This window comes from Aquarana catesbeiana, linkage group LG03, assembly GCF_042186555.1.
Source record: "Aquarana catesbeiana isolate 2022-GZ linkage group LG03, ASM4218655v1, whole genome shotgun sequence".
In the NCBI taxonomy this organism is placed as follows: Eukaryota; Metazoa; Chordata; class Amphibia; order Anura; family Ranidae; genus Aquarana; species Aquarana catesbeiana.
The window spans coordinates 106,814,563-106,824,865 of record NC_133326.1 but is presented as its reverse complement, the minus strand read 5'-3'; positions in this window follow the sequence as shown (position 1 = coordinate 106,824,865).

Sequence of the window (10,303 nt, the reverse complement as noted above, 5' to 3'; positions counted from 1 at the left end):
CTGACTGCTAGGGTGCCCAAAAAACAGCTTAAGTGTCCATGCGTATTAGGGTGTTTAGAGACATACTGTACTTCAAGGGGAGATTTTAGAGGCAGAAAAAACCCATTACAAGTGCATTTTTGAGAGGAGTTTTTGGGCAGAAATAGGGGGAAATGTGTTGGAAAAATAAAACGATTATAAAAGCAAATGCCCATAAACTCTGTAAATTCTTGTGCAATACAAGCTATTATTAGCATTTTTATGCTGCTTTTCTGCCAGAGGTTCTGGCATTTTTTTCTGTTCCTAGTGTGCATGGCCCCCTCAACTGAACTTCAAGTGATTATAAAGTCTTGTTTTTTGTTTTTTAAATAACAAACGTGTTATACTTACCTGCTCTGTGTAGTGGTTTTGCACAGAGCAGCCTGAATCCTCCTCTTCTCGGGTCCCTCTTCGGCGCTCCTGGCCCCTCCCTCCTGTTGAGTGCCCCCACAGCAAGCAGCTTGCTATGGGGGCACCCAAGCCAAGCTGCAGCTCTGTGTGCCCATTCAGACAAGCAGTTGCTGTTCAGCCTCGCTCCCGCTCTCTCCTGATTGGCTAACTGACTTTGACAGCCGCAGGAGCAAATAGCACCACTGCTGTGTCTTAGCCAATCAGGAGGGAGAGTCCTGGGCGGCCGAGGGACTCGTGGACATCGCTGGACAGAGATGGGGCTCAGGTAAGTTTTAGGGGGGCTGAGTGGGGCTGCTACACACAGAAGTCTTTTTATCTTACTGCATAGAATGCATAAAGATAAAAAAAACATTCTGCCTTTACGACTCCTTTAAGGTATCATTTTAATTGCATACATACATTCATATGTATGCATGTCAAAAGAAAAGAACATTCAAGCTAAAGTGGAGAAAGAGAAGGCACTGGAGAGTAACTGAGGGATGGATTAGAAAACCAGAGCAGATTAGAAGAGTGAGTACATTAAAGAGAGTGAGTGCATTGCATACTAGCACATTATGAAATACTTACCTGAAAACAAAGCCCTCCAGCGGCGCGCTGTCACCTGTGACAGGGCTTCCATCTTCACCCGGTCTTTCTTCCGGGTTCGCAATATCATCACTCTCCCGTGCATGCGGCCACGGCACAGCTCTCTCAATGGAGGGCATGCTGATGATATCACCAACGCTGCTTAAGTAAATACCTCCTAAACAGTACACATTTAGGAGATATTTACTGTACCTACAGGTAAGCCTCATTTTAGGCTTAGCTGTAGATATAAATCCTCAAAACACCTTAACTACCACTTTAAGGAGGAAAGTAGTGTTTTCTTAAATGTAGCTACGTAGGCCTTTGTGAAATGAAACCATGTCCCTTTATGCTGAGTCCAAGACATTGTTTTCCTGTGTGTGGGGTGTGCTAGTTATATATATTACTTTTAGGGCTGGTTTACACTAGAACGCGCATGTTTTTGCACATGACTAGGGTAGCTAAGAGCTAACCTTCCAACATACTCATTACCTTTTCCTTACGACCTCCATAACCCCCTTACCTTGACATAAAGAACCACACAACACCTGAGGTGTCGTAAAATAGCCGAACACGGCCTTTTATTAACAACACAACTTTATTCAAATTAACCAACATAATTCACCAACATAATATTTAATAACCAAAACCAGATGTAATGATTTGAGGTCCTTGATGGTACCAATGTATCCATACCCTTTTATTGTGTCAGAGGCACCAGCTAGCTGAGTTGTCACCCCAGCCACGACTTATAGACTCAGGGCCTAAACCCAGCTGACCTCAGCCACCCAGGGTCCTTTTTTTTTTATTATTATTATTAACAACAAGGTTGGTCTTTATTTGAAAAGATGGAAAAATTACATGAATTTGGTGCGAAACAATTGTTTGAGTAGTACATACATATTCACAGAGTCATACAGAGATATAACCATACCAGTGTAGTAACACAAAATAGTATGCAACCTGTGTAGCCCAGTAGTCACTCAATAATTCCCTTAATTCCTAGTGAAAATAAAAATAAAAAAGGGAGGCAGTGGGGAGGGGGGAAGGGGAAAGGGTAGTAGGGGGAGGGAAGGAGGGGGAAGATGGGGGGGGAAGGGGCACACCAAACATTTCCTGAGAATGACTACTAAAATTGCCAGCCTCATCAGCCGGGATCTATGGTATATGCGGGCTCCGTCCATGGCCTCCAAATCTGCTCGTACTTCAAAGGGCACCCTCTGCTCATGTATGTTAACTTATATAACGGTAAAATTGCATTCACAGAGTCCTCCCACGATCGTATCGTGGGGGGCAAATGCGAAGTCCACTTCAACAAAATTTCTTTTTTAGCGTAGAAAAACAATAATGAGATCAGTATCTTAGTATATCTTGGCCTCTGCTCATCGTCCTGAATGCCCAGTAGGGCCAACTCCGGTGTCACAGCAACAGACAATTGAAGACGAATATTAATTGCCTCACCCACCTCTGCCCAATATCTTGATAGTCGAGGGCAGGTCCAAAACATGTGAAAAAAGGTACTGTCCGCTGAATGACACCTTGGACAGTTTGGGGAGCGTAGCGGATATATTCCGTGCAATCTCTGGGGCGTGTAGTATACTCCGTGTAAAAACTTAGCTTGGATCAACCTGTCCCTAGATGAGATGACTAACCTAGAGCTATCCTCAAAACATTCCTCCCCGGCCTCTCTATCCAAGCCAGGTAAGTCTGCATTCCATTTATTCCACAGAGCCTCCATTTTGGGTGACTCCTTTTGAATAAGGGTGAAGTACAGTGTAGACATAATCTTATCGAGGGATTCCTGTGCCAGCAATTCCTCAATAGGATCCATTTTAAGACTGGGAGGTAGTGGGAACTGTGCTTTAGTTGCATGCCGCAGCTGGTAATACCTAAACTGCATCCAAATTGGAAGGGAAAATTTTCCCACAAGAGCTTGAAATGAAAGAAAAGACCCCCCCTGGAACACGTCTTTTAACGTCTTAATGCCATAGCGGGCCCAAAGTTGTGGATCCGGGATAGACCTGAGTTGAGGAAGAGAGGGATTTCCCCATAGGGGACAAAAGGGGGACCTCTGATTAGGGCATATAAACCGTCTCCTAGCCACAGCCCACACCCGTAGGTCGGGGACGGATGTGACTGATACGCTAATGGGCCCCTATACACCAAGTTGCTCAGCTCCGTGAGAGACCCTACTATGGCCGCCTCCAAGCACACCGCCGCATTGGCTCTGGACTGCTGAAACCACCATCTCACTGTAACCAGCACAGCCGCCCAGTAATACACCAATAGACTGGGCAAGGCCAGGCCTCCACTACTCACAGGGAGCTGGAGAGTCTGTCTGGCCAGCCGAGGGGAAGCACCCTTCCACAGAAAGGAGCCAATGCAGCTATCTATCTCCTTAAAAAAGGACAGAGATAGCCATACAGGGCAATTCCTAAAAAGATATGTAAATTTAGGAAGATAAATCATCTTTAAAATATTAATGCGGCCCAAAAGATTAAGCCGAAGTTTAGCCCATCGCGAGCAGTGATCTCTAAGGCGCCGAACAACTGGCTGGAGGTTAAGGCGCCGGAAGGAGCCCAGGTCCCTTGATATCCTAATTCCTAAATAAGTGAATTCCTCCACCCATTGCAAGGGAGTACGTGTCCCATTCACCCTGGCCTGCACATCCAGGGGGAATAAGGCAGATTTGGCCCAATTAATTCGGATTCCTGAGAATTTCCCAAATTCATCGAAGGCTGCAAGGGCCGCATCCAACGATGAATCAGCATCCTGCAGGTACAGTAAGGTGTCATCCGCATAGAAGGATATTTTCTCCTCCAAAGGGCCGACCCGTAGACCAACTATCTGGTCTGACTTCCTGATCAGGACCACCAGCGGCTCCAGCGCCAGAGCAAATAGGCTGGGTGATAAAGGACACCCTTGGCGGGTCCCCCTTTGAAGGAGAAAATAATCCGATAGGGCACTATTTATTCGTATCCTAGTCCTAGGGGCACGATACAACATACTCAGCCAGTGGAGAAATTTGGGACCAAACCCAAATATTTTCAATACCTCCCAAAGATAACCCCACTCCACGGAGTCAAAAGCCTTCTCCGCGTCCAGAGAGGCTATGACTCTTGTTCCTGTGTTACTATGAGAGGCAGACAGGTTAAGAAATAAGCGACGGATATTAATATCGGTGCCCTTGCCCACCATGAACCCCGTCTGGTCTGCATGGACAAGATCATCCATGACCTTTCTGAGTCTGGTGGCTAGTATTTTTGCCAACAATTTTGCATCCGCATTAATTAGCGAAATCGGCCTGTAGGAGGCACACTCCTCCGGGTCCCTGCCAGGCTTGGGCACCAGCACCACTATCGCATCGTACATTGAATCGGGTAAACAGCCCGAAGCCGCAAATTGCTTCAGCATTACCAGAAACCTGGGTGCCAGCAATTCCTGATACGTGGAGTAGAATTCTATAGGAATCCTGTCTGGTCCCGGGGCCTTCCCAGACTGCATAGACCCCAACGCCTCCTGCAACTCCTCCAAGGAAATGTCTTCCTCCAATTCCTCACCTTTTTCTGCCGCAAGGGTAGGAAGTTGTATCTGGTCTAAGTATTGAGATAACTCTGAATCACTATAGGAGACTCTAGAGGCGTATAGGGTCTGATAAAATCTTAGGAACCGCTCATTTATATCTGCTTGTAACGTCAGAAGACGACCCTCGGGTCCCCTCAGACGCCTTATGTGAGTCACTAGATGCTGTCCCCTGGCTAGCCAGGCCAATAGCCTGCCATTTTTGTCCCCGTACTCGAACACCCTCTGGGCACTATCAATCATCGATTTCTTAGTAAGATCCAATCTGAGCAAGGACAAGTCCCTCAGCACGTCCTGCCAGGCTATGTATCTATTATGTACCGGGTCTCTCACAAACTCCGCTTCACACAGTATTGCCTGTTCCTCCAGTTGCCGCAGAGACTGCAAGGATTGCCTTTTTCGCTGAGCGATCCTTTTAATGTACTCCCCCCTAAGCCATGCCTTAAAGGAATCCCACAATATTCTAGGGTTCGCAGATTCTGTGTTGTCTAAACAAAAATTGCAAAGTGCCTCAGGCATTGCCTCCTGAATCTCCGGATCTGCAATCCACCCCCCCGGATAACCTCCACACTCGTTCTCCCACCTCCCCCGAAGTTCTAATGGTAACTGATAGTGGAGCGTGATCGGAGATACCTCTAGACAGGATCTCCGCAGATATCACTCTCCGCATCATTGCTGAAGAGGCAAAAGCCAAGTCTATGCGCGACAAAGTCCGGTAGGACGTAGAGAGGCAGGTATATTCCCTGTCCGAGGGATGAAAATGCCTCCATACATCAGACATTTGAAAGGAGGCAGCCCACTGAGACAAACCATGCTGTGGGGAGCCAGAGGCATGCAGCCTATCCAGTTCCCAGGACGGCACCAAATTAAAGTCTCCTAACAATATCACGTTTTCTACATTATACATCGTGATCTGTTGCATCAGTCTATGAAGTACATCAATATCCGCAGGGGGGGGCAGGTAGGTCCCAACAATCACATAGGGGGTCTCAGAAATCAGTGCGTGAATAATAACATAACGACCGCCAGGGTCTAGTTTAAACTCTTCTAACTGAAAGGGAAGGGAACGGTGGATCAAGACACTGACCCCCCTGGCATAATTAGAATAAGGAGCGTGATAATGCGCACGAACCCATGCTCTCTTTAGACACATGACCCTTGATCCCACCAGGTGTGTTTCCTGCAATATGCAGATCTGTGAGTGAATTTTCTTCAGGTAGTTAAGTACTAAGGAGCATTTAATAGCTGAGTTTAACCCCCGTAAGTTCCATGAAACTATTAAACATTCAGCCATATGAAGATTTTACAATGACCGATCGAGGAAAGAGCTCTGATCTCCACGGAGTCCCTGGACCAGGCCACTCCCCCAGGTACAGCAGAGTCCAACAGAATGCCTCCTCCCTCGAGTAGTATGCTATCCACACCAACGCCATTATGGGCGAATATCCCCTGTCATAGACCACCTTGACCTTAACAGTAAAACTAGAAAAACAAGAAACAAAAAAAAGAACATAACCTTGTGCAACAACGGTTGCTCCCCCCCTCCTCCCACACCCCATGCAACTCGAAACAGTGAGCTGCACTTGGATCCCATAACCCCACAGTCCGAAGACTATGAACCGCACAGGTTGGGGACGTGTGCTCAAACCAGGACAGAGTCCAGACTGCTGTGAGCTCTGAAGCTCTTAGTAGTAAAAAAACAAAGTTAAAGTCTCGAGCTAGCAGTGTGGAGTGAAAAATAGAAAAATAAAAAAATAGGGGAAATGAACATGTTCTTGTAAAGCCAGAACACAGCAAGGTGACTGCTTACACCTGCCAAGCAGGGACACACACTTAAAACTCAGTTGCGGGAACGAAACAGTACCTCAGAAGTCTCTGTAGCAGGACAAGTATCTACCGCAGGATATCCTAATGGGAAAAGTCTGCCTTAGAGACAGGCAAGTATAGTAAGCCTCGGGCACAATGTTCAGGGAGCACATGACAGTTTGCAAACCTTATAATCGTTACCTTCAAGCTTGTCAGCACTCAGTTGGCAGATGCAAAGTCATTTTTTCTTGAAGTATAACACACTAAGGAGCATACCCGCATCCGCGAAAGCTAGTAAAAGAAGTATAGCAGATGCGCCTTACCCCATAGGGGATATCTTCATCTCAGCGGCAGCGTCTCCAGCCATGCAGCAGCATCTTTAGGAACAGTAAAGAAACGCACGGTCTCTCCATCCACCACCCTCAGCTTGGCCGGAAACATAACACTATATTTTATTCCCTTAGCGCGTAGAGCTGCTTTCACACTGTCAAACGACCGGCGCTGTCTCTGAGTTTCCATCGTGTAATCCGGGAATATTAATAGCTTGCCATTGCGGTAGGGGAGAACTCCAGGCACTCGGGCAGCCCTAAGTATCTCGTCACGGTCCCTGAAGTTCAGGAGCCGCAGTATGAGTGTGCGGGGTGGGGTTCCCTCCGGCCCCGGTATTGGCGGAACACGATGGGCCCGCTCCACTGCAAAGTACGGGGAGAGCTGGGCCGCCGGTAACAGGGAGGAGTTCTTCAGTGAACAATGCGGGGGACCTTCCCTCCACCCCCTCCGGGAGGCCTACGATCTGCAGATTGTTCCGGCGGCTTCTATTCTCGGCGTCCTCCGCTCTATATTCCAACGCCCGAACTTTAGTTTGTAGAGTTCTGATGGATGCCGCATGGTCGGTAACAGTATCTTCCACCTCCCCCACGCGCCTCTCTGTTTCTGCTACACGGGACCAGATTTTATCCAGATCTTGTCGAATTAAGCCCACATCTAACTGTACCTCTTCAATCTTCGATGTGAGGGCAGTTTGACAAGAGCTAATAGCTGCCATGACTTCTGGTATTCCCGGAGCTGCATGAGGTGAGTCCTCCTCGTGGTCAGTTTGAGACACCATATTGTGAAGGCATGCAGGGGAAGCAGGGCCGCAAGGAACCGAGACGGATTCCTCCAAGGCCTCCGGGGGAAATTTCAGCTTCTTACCGCTTCTGACTCCCAAAGGATTTAGAAGGCATTCAAGTGCACCAGGATCGTGCCGATCCACGCAGTCACAATGTGCGGATAGATTAGTCGGATCACACTCCAGGAGAGCTCAGGAAAACACGTCCGCTCAGTCCGCCATCTTGGCCACGCCCCCAACCCAGGGTCCTTAACGTTACCCGGTCACTACACAGTGAACCGTTCCCACTCAAGGATACCATACCTGAGATGGTTCCCCACCGCATACCCAGCCCTCTGCACTCCATCCTTCAGTCCTAGAAACCACAAGTCTGTACCCACAGCGTTGAGGTGAACTCCATCACCTCTCAGGAACTGCCACGTCTTGGACTCCAAGTCTAAGTGCCTTACCACCAAGCCCCCATTCCTAATGAAAAACTTTCCCACCTCCTTATTGACCTTGACTTGAGCTTTGTTGATCTTCTCCACCGATCTGGCCTCATGCCACACAGTACGTGCCACGATCTCTGACCAAACTAAAACGGTGCCTGAAAAATCACAACGAAGCCGGAGAAAATCAAAACGGATGTCTCGGATAAGTTCTCTAGAAGATCTGATGCTCAGATCATTGCCCCCTGCGTGTACTGTATCACAACAATATCCGGGGCCCTGTCCCAACAGGCAAATCGGTGAACCTCAGGGACCACACTGCTCCACATCATACCCCGGACCCCTATCCAGCCTAATGCCTAACACTGCCTAACTCCCAGGGGATGCCCAACTGCCTGGCCTCGGGCCTGACCTCCACCCGCCTGGCTCTCCAGTACACAAAGGAATGCCCCAGGATCCATACGAGGCATCTCCGACCTGTAAACAAACAAAATAAACACGGTACCACCCACCAACCAACAAACACATCTACATATTACATAAACAACAGCACGATAAAGAGTGGAAATGAAAGCATGACACAAGAAAACAGAAAAGACCCCCATGCCCTAAAGCAAATGAGGCCTGACATACAGCCGGAACCTGTTGGACTCCCACCTGCCGATCTGTTTGACCACAGTGTCGTTCAGCCCCCACCGAGACGCCTCAGTAGCCGCGCCTATACGGAAAGAGTGAGACCCGTACTGTTTGAGATCCAAATCTGCCGCCCCAAGACATATGCGAAAAATGGCCACGAACTGAAACCGTGATAAACAGGAACCATCCGCGCGCACCAACAATGGGCTTGTCAACTGTGGTCTCACCGCCGCAAATTGTGATAAGGCGGCCACCGGGCAAAGCCCTGCCACCTTTCCCCCGGAACAATTCCAAGTGTACCCCCTTTCCGCCCTGATCTGTTTTTGACCGACGTATCCCAATCCGTACCGAAGCCCCCGTTAACTCCACATCCTCCCACAAGATTCCCCCAGCGATCGTTTTGGAAGGACTGACCAATTAGAATCCCTGGAACTGCGGTCCCTACGATATCCCTTCAACGTCTGCCATACCATAAATGATTTTGTGGCATCCACACTACCCTGTAACATGAACCAGAAAGCCAGGCCCACCAACTTGCGGTCCACAGCCGATGCAGATGCCCCCGAACAAAATTTTTTCACTATGAAATAGAACCAAGGACGACAAATCCACCTCAGGCTCAATACCCCCTACCTCCGCCAGCAACAAATTCCATTCTCTCCACACCCTGGCATAGGCTTCCCACGTTGCCACACTCAAGGAATCCTGAATCAATCTTGCGGCGACTCCAATGCGATCGTCCATAACCATGGTGGACAAGGCGTCCCCTGCCTCTCCGCTTCTGGTGCCAACACGCGAAACTCCTTCCACTGCGAACGAGACAAGGCATCCGCAATCTTCTTACAAACGCCCCGGACAGTATAAATGAATGCATTCAGATGAAGGCATAGCAGAACCAAATGGCACAAGAGGCGCACCACAGATGGTGAGGAGGCTGAGAGGTTGTTAATAGCCATTACCACACCCATGTTGTCACAGTGGAAACGCACTTTTTTATTTCGAAACTCACTACCCCAAATTTCCACCGCCAACACAATCGCAAACAATTCCAAAAGTGCCAGGTTCTTCAACCAGCCTGCCTCACTCCATGGCTCAGGCCACCGTCCAGTGTTCCACTTACCCTAAAAGAACGGCCGATAGCCCACCGACCTGGCCGCATCTGTAAACGGAGCCAGGTCCGCGTTGCTCACTGGCCCCGACATCCACAGGGATCTCCCATTGTAAGATGCCAGAAATTCGTCCCAAATCCTAAGGTCAGCCCTGTGATCCTGGGACAAACGAATGTAATGCCATGGGGCCATGACGCCCGCCATGGCCAAGGAAAGCTGGCAGCAAAATATCCTGCCCATAGGAATTATCCTACAGGCAAAATTCAATTTGCCCAGCAGAGACTGCAACTCCCTCACCCGTACTTTGCGCCTACCCCCAATGTCACTCACCTCCTGCCTCAAAGCCATCAGTTTATCCACAGGCAAACAGCATTCCATGGCCATCGAATCAATTGTGATGCCCAGAAAAACCAGCTCCGTCTTTGGGCCTTCCGTTTTTTCTGGTGCCAGAGGAATGCCGAAACAGTCTGCTATGAGTTGTAGCGTCCCCAACAAGACCGCACAAGCGGTAGAATCCGGTGGCCCAATACACAGGAAATCATCCAGGTAGTGGATGATGGAATTCAAGCTGGATACATCACGCACTACCCATTCAACAAAAGAACTAAATGCCTCGAACAGTGCACAAGATATGGAAC